This window comes from Diorhabda sublineata, chromosome 9 (genome assembly GCF_026230105.1).
Source record: "Diorhabda sublineata isolate icDioSubl1.1 chromosome 9, icDioSubl1.1, whole genome shotgun sequence".
In the NCBI taxonomy this organism is placed as follows: Eukaryota; Metazoa; Arthropoda; class Insecta; order Coleoptera; family Chrysomelidae; genus Diorhabda; species Diorhabda sublineata.
Genome location: NC_079482.1, coordinates 6,660,853 through 6,669,323, shown reverse-complemented (window position 1 = coordinate 6,669,323; position 8,471 = coordinate 6,660,853).

Sequence of the window (8,471 nt, the reverse complement as noted above, 5' to 3'; positions counted from 1 at the left end):
TAATTCTCCTTATATATACTATGAATTGTGTTACGTATAAAATCTTGAGTAGCTTTGTCAACGATGTGGAAACAAACGAATTTCTGATCATTTGCAAAATTAGTTAGTTGCTTTTACGAAGGTTGTCTGAATAGTTTCGATCTCAGCTTAAAGATGTCACCACTCATCGATATAAGTAAATTGGATTCTCAGTTCCTGTTTATCAATCATATGAATGACTCATTGTGAAGATTTCTCAGAAAATGCGGAAATTGAGTATCGATATGTCCTTTATTATTTATTTTAGAACAGCAGTACGCTTATGCAAAGACAGACGAGCTAGAAACTGTATACGAAGACACTGCATCATCATTCATGACATCGAAATTTGAAGAAGTTGAATTCAAAGTTGTCCGCATCGGTTTGACCTGCGACTATCGTTCAGGATGGCCAAAATTTGGGATTATCAATTATTTATCAGCGTTATCGGAAAAGTTCACCAAATGGTACTGGACGACTGTAGGATTGAGACTAGAGAGATGCAGTCAGCATTTGAAAAAAACATATTTGCCACATAATAACTGAATAAGTATGCATGCGTTAGCTATTCATGCTCTGGTTGTCAGATTTGCTCTCATTGTACCAAAAGCGCATTCGAATGAACAGTTCCCAGGCCAGGATTTTTTGCGTCGATTCATAGCTCTAGAAAAAACTTAGATCCACCAGTTTATTTATAAAACGAAAAAACTGTCAGGACAGTTGATTGCGAAAGGTAAACTTGGTAAAATGATGTACTGCTTTCTATGAGGACAACCTGATTAGAAGCATCTTAGAGCTGGGTCACATACCAGAGCCATGGAGTAGGGCCTAAATAACCTTCATACCAAAAGAAGGGAAGGGAAGAAAACCACACATCCCAAATCCTCAGACCAATCAGCCTCACCTCGTTTGTACTCAAAGGGATGGAAAAAGCTGAGAATTATATTAGAATAAAGATTCTGAAGTAAAAACCTTTCTAACCATGTCAATTTGTATACAAAACAGGCAAATTTTCGGAGACAATAGTTCAAAGTGGACTCAAATATACAAAAAGTTGGTATCGATCGGTAGAGCTAAACGTCAATTCGAACAAAACTTACCCAATTTTCTTTACTAGGACGAAAAAACTCAACCTCGAGCCCGTCAAGCTAGATGGGCAAGTAACCGACTTGAAAATAGAACGGATATATCTGGGACTCACACTAGACTATAAACTTCTCTGGAAAAAACATGAAAATGAGATAATCACCAAAGCCAACAAAAGCCCTGATGGTGAGCAGAAACTTTCCAGGGAGGAATCAGGGCTGTATCCCAATTATCCTACGGTGGATTTACACAGCAATTGTGAGACTAATCATCACACATGGGATAGTGGTTTGGGGTACTAGAACTAGTCTGAATACCACGAGGAATAGCCTCTCAAAGGTATAAAGAATGGCTTGCTTATGTGCAATGGTGGCCATGAAATATTTCCCAACAGCTGCACTAGAAGTGATTCTAAATCTCCCACGTCTCTACATAGTTCTGAAAAGGGTGGCAGAGAAAACATCACTTATAATGTTCAGAGACGGAATCATCATATAAAATCCATTCCTAAATAATTACCAACCCTGGGATATGCCTCAGGTCGTCGCATAGAAAAAGTTCAGCTTTGAGAAGAACTTCACTTTATCAACAATAATGCAAGTGGGACCAAAACACAATACAAGAAATGAATAGAAATGCCATTAAATGGTGAAAGGATGAACCAAAAATAGCAGATTGAACTAGAAAAGGAGTGTTTAGGCCCAGAGTGGAAAAAGCACTGGAAAAGAAGGTAGATAGGAGCAAAACCAATTATTAATACTAACAAAAGTTCTATTGTAGCAACTTGCCTTATCAAACACCTGAAGACGTTAAACCTAGCAGATAATGCAGGTTTTGTTGCACAGAGGACGAAATCTCTAACCACATTATCTCGAATTGTGAATCTCCAGAGCACTATACCTGGGAGCATATGAAATAGAAGACGAAGATCTCTGACAATTAAAGCCATCCAACATTCTAGACTTTTTGAAAGGAGTGGGATTGATGGATCAGCTGTAAACACAGGGTTCTCCAGTATCGGAGCAGCAAAGGGGGACACAATAGATCCACACAAATTGCACTCCGATTTAATTAAACACTTAACTTATTCATTAGATCTGGCCCCCAGTAACTTTTCCTCTTTCTCTACACTACTGTTCCACTTACAGAAAGGGGTAAAAAGATTAGAACATCGCTGGACTGAGTATATAGTAAAGAAGAAGAATACGTTCACATCTAATCCTTTCAGTTCCACTTGGTTCATTGTTTTGTTGTTCCAAGTTTTAAATAAAAATATTTACTTGGCAATCGCACCGAACATTTTAATTTGATATGTACTCTGTTACGGACATGTGATAAAGATGGAGCAGAACAGGTGGCCGAGGAAAGCTTTGATGTATCAACCGAAGAATAGAATAAGACGAGAAAGACACTCGAAGACCTGGAAGGAAGGAATTGAACAGACTATAAGAGGCCGAACTATCCAGGAAAACAATTGAATAGATAGAAAAGTGTGGCCTACGGGATGTAGCAACGGAAGCTGTAGGACCCCCGATGTATATATGTATTAATAAATAGACCAGATATCACTACTCACTACTGAAGAGCTCAATTGCGAGACTTTTTGAATAAGAATCTCGTGTGATTGAGTCTTCTAAATAAACAGCGATTCGGCTTATCGATGTATTGTGTATTATTCATCAAAGAAAGCTGTTCAGTTGGGAAGAGTTCTCAACAAATATCTGGATTATGATGTTATGATTGAGGCAAATTGGTCTTTATTAATATCATTGTATAATTCATTAATTATTAATGATCACTGCAATGTGTGTCGACTGTGATAAATTTAATGCTATATGTTGTTCGTGGTGAGGTTCATTCACAAAATAATCATACTTATATTTATGGTCGTTTTAAGACCATGTTACGAAATTTACACCATCAGTGATGTAGGTACCAGAATTAGATCGAAAATATTCAGCGCTGTTTGAATGTAAGTGTTGGCATTTGATTCAATTCTCTCACGTTCTAGTTGCAGACACGCAAAAGCCGTATCTGCTCTTAATGCGTACATCTATGTCTACATAGTTATCGTAACAAATACAGGATGGATCATGATTATTTTGTTAAAAATCAATAATTCATTTCATTTTAGTGAACTATCCACTCTTACTAGATGTACAAGAACCGCAATGAAGTAGATGCAGTAGAGATTTGAATATGTTTTTTGAATTTTGAAAGGAATTCCAACTAAAAATATTCGTAGTACTTAAGAAACAGTAAATAACAGTGATCAACGAGATAATATTCCAGAAATATTTATAGTAATCGATAGTGAAACTCAGATGACAAACCGAATTACTTCAAAACATAAAAATGTTACATTGGAAATATATCATTAATCATCTATTTAGTGTAGTCAGAATTGAGAAGGAGACAACGATTATATAGAATATAAAGGATCAACATAAAATGGATTAAACTCAAAACTACAGTGATAGATAGAAAGAGTTGAATACAATTGACGAGTACACATTAAGAATATTTTTTAATCAAACGAACTAAAAGCAAATGATGTATTCATATGTTTTTGATTTGTTTGGAATCAGGACAAAAAAATCACAACAATATAAATAGAGGTACTCGATAAGAAAATCCACAAAATTAAATTTGAAAGTAATATAATAGATTCCAAAATTGCAGGAAGAAGCAGACCAACGAAAATCTGGGAAATCTGTAATGGGAAGATTATATAAAAAGAAAAATTCAGGTTCAAGAGAGCTGCATCTCAGTTTCTTTGTTCAGATTATTTTCAGAATTAGTTTTTTGTAAACTGTATAAATTCGTATAATCATTATAACCACTAATTGGTCCCTAATCCATTCTATGAAGAGCTAGAAGTGTATATAAGAAGATAAATATGGATATGCTATGGCATACTTAGATGAGCTTTTCACCTTCTCCCGATCAATTGATCCTCTTAAACAGGCCCAAATTATACTGATGACTGATATTTTAACAAGATACGGTTATCTAATCCGCCACACAGTTTGCCCATATAATGACATATTATATTAACTTTAAGAACATAGTGAATCAACTTGTAATTTATTGTTACAAGTTCATAATGCAAGTAATTTTATTATTTCTATGATAAACTTATGTCATAGAGTTATAGTTACGCGACTTGAAGGTCCTTAAAGCTTTTGAGTACATATCTTACAAATACAGTAAGAAAAACTCTAGAAATACGAGCTAAAAAAAGAGTCTACTGGGCTACTAGGTTAAACCAGGTAATGAGGAAGCAGTCTTGCCAAAAAACGACAAGAACTTCATATTTTGGCCCATATGGAGTTTTATTGGAAGAACACTCCAAGACCATCCAAAATATTCATACCCATATCGAATAAGAAATCTGAGGAACTTCTCTAGATGTCAAGAAAGGATATCAAATTGGTGATCGGTCTTCTAACCAGTTTCTGACTGCTAAGACGATACGCATTGTAGAGAACAACGACTGCAGATTCTGTTAGCATACCATAGAGACAACAGAGCATCTACTTTGTGAATGAGCTGCTCATTTCAGCATAAGGTTAAGTTATTTTGATATAGTAACATCCAGAGAAATAACCTCAATTGTTAGGAGTCTACGTATTTGTAGAAAAAGAGTCATGCGCAAAAATATGTTTTCAAGTATCGGTACAGAGCGGCTAGAAAGTCAAAAGACCACCTAAACAATCCACAATGTTATTTGTATTAAAAACAAGTTCAATTCGATATAAAGACCCATTGAGATATATAATTTATGTATAAAAATAAAATCGATAGCACAGATCTCGTTGTATATTGAAGGAGATTGTATATTTAAATTGAGCAATCCTGTAAATATAAATAGTTGCTTATATCGATGTAAATGTTTGCAACTTATTTTTTTCTTCATGTTTGTTACCGACAAGAAGGATGTGAAATATGCATGTTGAAGAATATGCCCTGAATTGGTTTATAATAGTCCAGAAGATTCACCTTTTAAACGTTGCATTAAGACAGTGATTATACAATTCTATATGAAATTTCACTTTTTTCAGATTATCAAGGATTTTATTGAAATGAATTTCACAATACTTATGAATTACGTTATGGCTGTGCTCGTCAAATTATGCTTAATCAATAAAAAATTACATTACATTCATTATTATATCCATGTAAAAATAATTATTTTATGAAATGATTAGTAAATACAAAAAAATAGAACAGTGCGTTTTGATTTTACTATAAAAGTTGAAAAAAAATAAACTAATAAATAAATTTAACTGGAATTTTGTGTATTTTATTTCATATAAAATATGCCTTCCAGAATTAAACGTTCCATCTCCACTTAGATATGAAGTTCCCTCCAAATCTCGACTTTTTTTGAATGCACTATACTACTCGATGGCTATCTAACCCACATTCAAAGAATTGATAATTCGTAGATAAAATATTATTTTGATTATTGCTGTTGAATTAAAAATTATATATTACTTATTATTACTAAATACCATCAGTACAACTTGTCGCAATTTTTCGTGTGATCGGAAATGTTTATTCTCATGAATTTATTTCCATATCTACCCCATATAATATTTCTATTGAAAAAAAGTTTTTTCCAAAGTCCCTACCCAGAAAATTGGACTGATTTCTCGTTAACCAATGATTTTTTTTAAACAATCATCTCATTTCAGCTGTCTTCTTAGCTGTATCGGAAGTCTTTCTAGTATATTATAACTTCTAACGCGTCGACCACACTCTCGATGTTTCACAGAGTTCTATATAAATATATGTTTTAATTTTGGCGAAAAAAAGTCATAAGGACTAAATATAGAATTTGTTATCATTCGCAATCCTTTTAACAAGACCTACGGACACGTTACGTTTTTTAGATGGCCTATTCAGTTGTGTGATTTTTCACCGCCGCCGACACAAAACTTTCGCAACGATTTTCAAATATGCAACGATTCCTTTTCTGAAGTAGAAACAGAACAAAGATGAACTTGTACTCTTGATAAGCAAAGTTTTCAAATGTAACACTCTCACCTTGTAATCCCACCAAATTCAATACTAAACTTGCAACGTACTTCGAATTCCGATGCTCTAGAATTCAACTAATGGGATTGTCAAAAATAATGTGAAAGCGACAAGGAGCTGTAACTCGGAATAAAGAAGTGAAAGGAATCACCAAATATAGACATAACTTTTTCAGATTGTACATAGTCATATATCTCGATTGTCTCAAAATCAACACTACAAGTAAATAAGACCGATGCTTTATTGTCAAAAATTGTAAGCTTGTAAAAACTAAAAAATAAACATATAAATAACTGAATGATGATGAAATTTTAGGTGATAGTAATAGGTGATGATTAATATATGATTTCATAGTCAAATTAAACTAGTATTCAATATGCCCGGAATTAAATATTATTATTAGAATATATAGAAGTTGTTTATGGAATAGAAGGCATTTTCAAGTAAATATGACCTCAAATAATTGCGAAACGCTTGACAAGATGATATCGATTTGTTTTCAAGTGATTTTGCATTTCTGGCATTGTAAAATATTGAGCCCTTAGCAAATTTTCAGCGTAGAGTAGGTAGATAAAGGTCGGGCACCGCGTTCCTAAGTAGATAGCCGTGCAGCTATCTTTCTGAAATTGGAGTAACGTGCTTACGAATTAGGCGAACGCATCCAAACATAAATAAGAAAGGAAGAGTCAGAATTTTTGATCTTTTAAATAAGTCCCGGCAGTTAGGCTTGCTGTTAAGTGTCAGTAAATATGAAACAGCTCTCTTTTGTAGTTTGAATATTTGCTCAAATTGAATTGCACCACACTATCTCAGAAGGGACTCAATAAGGGCATAATACACTGTTAAGGAGGTAGATAAGCTCAGTTCTTTGCAAACTGATCCCAGCGCAAAGGCGGCAACATGTAACTCCTATTTCAAGGAATTGTCCACAACAAACCCTAAGAAGTTTAATAAAAAAGGCAGTAATGTACTTTTATACGAGAAAAATTTAGTTTTATAAACGTTGAGACAGAAAAGATTAGAATCACACCATGACTTAAGGGTGATTAAGTCACTAGATAAGGTCCTATCAAGTTTCGTGAGATCAGGATTGCTCCAAGAGAAACTAGTGTCGTCTGCAAATAGACATATTATCCACTGATGTCTAGATACGCGATGTCGTTTAGATGGAGCAATATAGGGCTTATTACTGAGCCTTGGAGCATTCTACATTATATTGGCTTGCAAGAGAACATCGTTGTATCAACAAGCTGACTTCTGTTGGTAAGTTATGACTTAAGCGATGCCAAAACTGTTCCCCTGAAATCGTAGTACTACAATTCTGATTAACGTAATCCAAAGCCTTAGAAAAATCACAAAAATTTGTTGTAGTGCAGTGATGGCTATTTAGGCTGGAATAGACATTATTAAGGAGGAAAAATATAGCATCATTTGTGCATTTGTTACTCAAAAAACCAAATTGATGGGTAGTAAGTATTTTATATTCCTCATTATAGAAATAATTGTGTTGAGTTGTACGATTTAGAAGGTGGATCCATATCAATGACTAGAAACTGTTGCAATCAAGCCTCCATCAATTTTAACAGTATTCGATAGGGTCGCTAACACTTTAGATGCTTAAATTTGAAATAAACTACAATAGAAAACACAATTATCATTATAAATTTTTCAAATTTGGGTTGCGAAGTCAATCAAGTTTTGCACTTTGAAAAAATTACGTAAGAGAAAATTCACTATAAAAGAATGAATGCGTCTTTGAAGCACACCTTTAAATATTGCCTAGATACCCAGGAAATGATAATAATAGAATAACTCTGTCTCTTTTATCGCGCTTTTCAAACGTGCTTCATTATATCTACTTATCTAATAGTAATGTCTCCACTAATTACAATAACAAGTTAAAAGTTGATGAGGACATAGTGATAGGTATTGTTTCAATATAAAATTTCATATGCGTTAATTAACTTTTGTATGAGTCACGAAATACTAACAGTGCTGTCACGGTTTTATTCAACCATAATTCAATTTTATAACGCCATTTCCACAAATCATCCACAGATGCCGTATGGGATCCTGTGGGGATATATATAAAACTAACCATATATCATCTAACCTTCAATTCATCCAATAAACTAGATTACTTTGTAACTTGAATATATATGTAGAATATGAACAAAAAAAATTATATCAATATAAACATGCGTGGTTGAAGAAAATCATCTCAAATAACTCAAAGGTTTTGAGAAATCGATAGCTCTTATTTTCAAATGCGCTTAGCATCAGAATTTGTAAATATCAACTTTTTTATTTTTATTTCCACATCA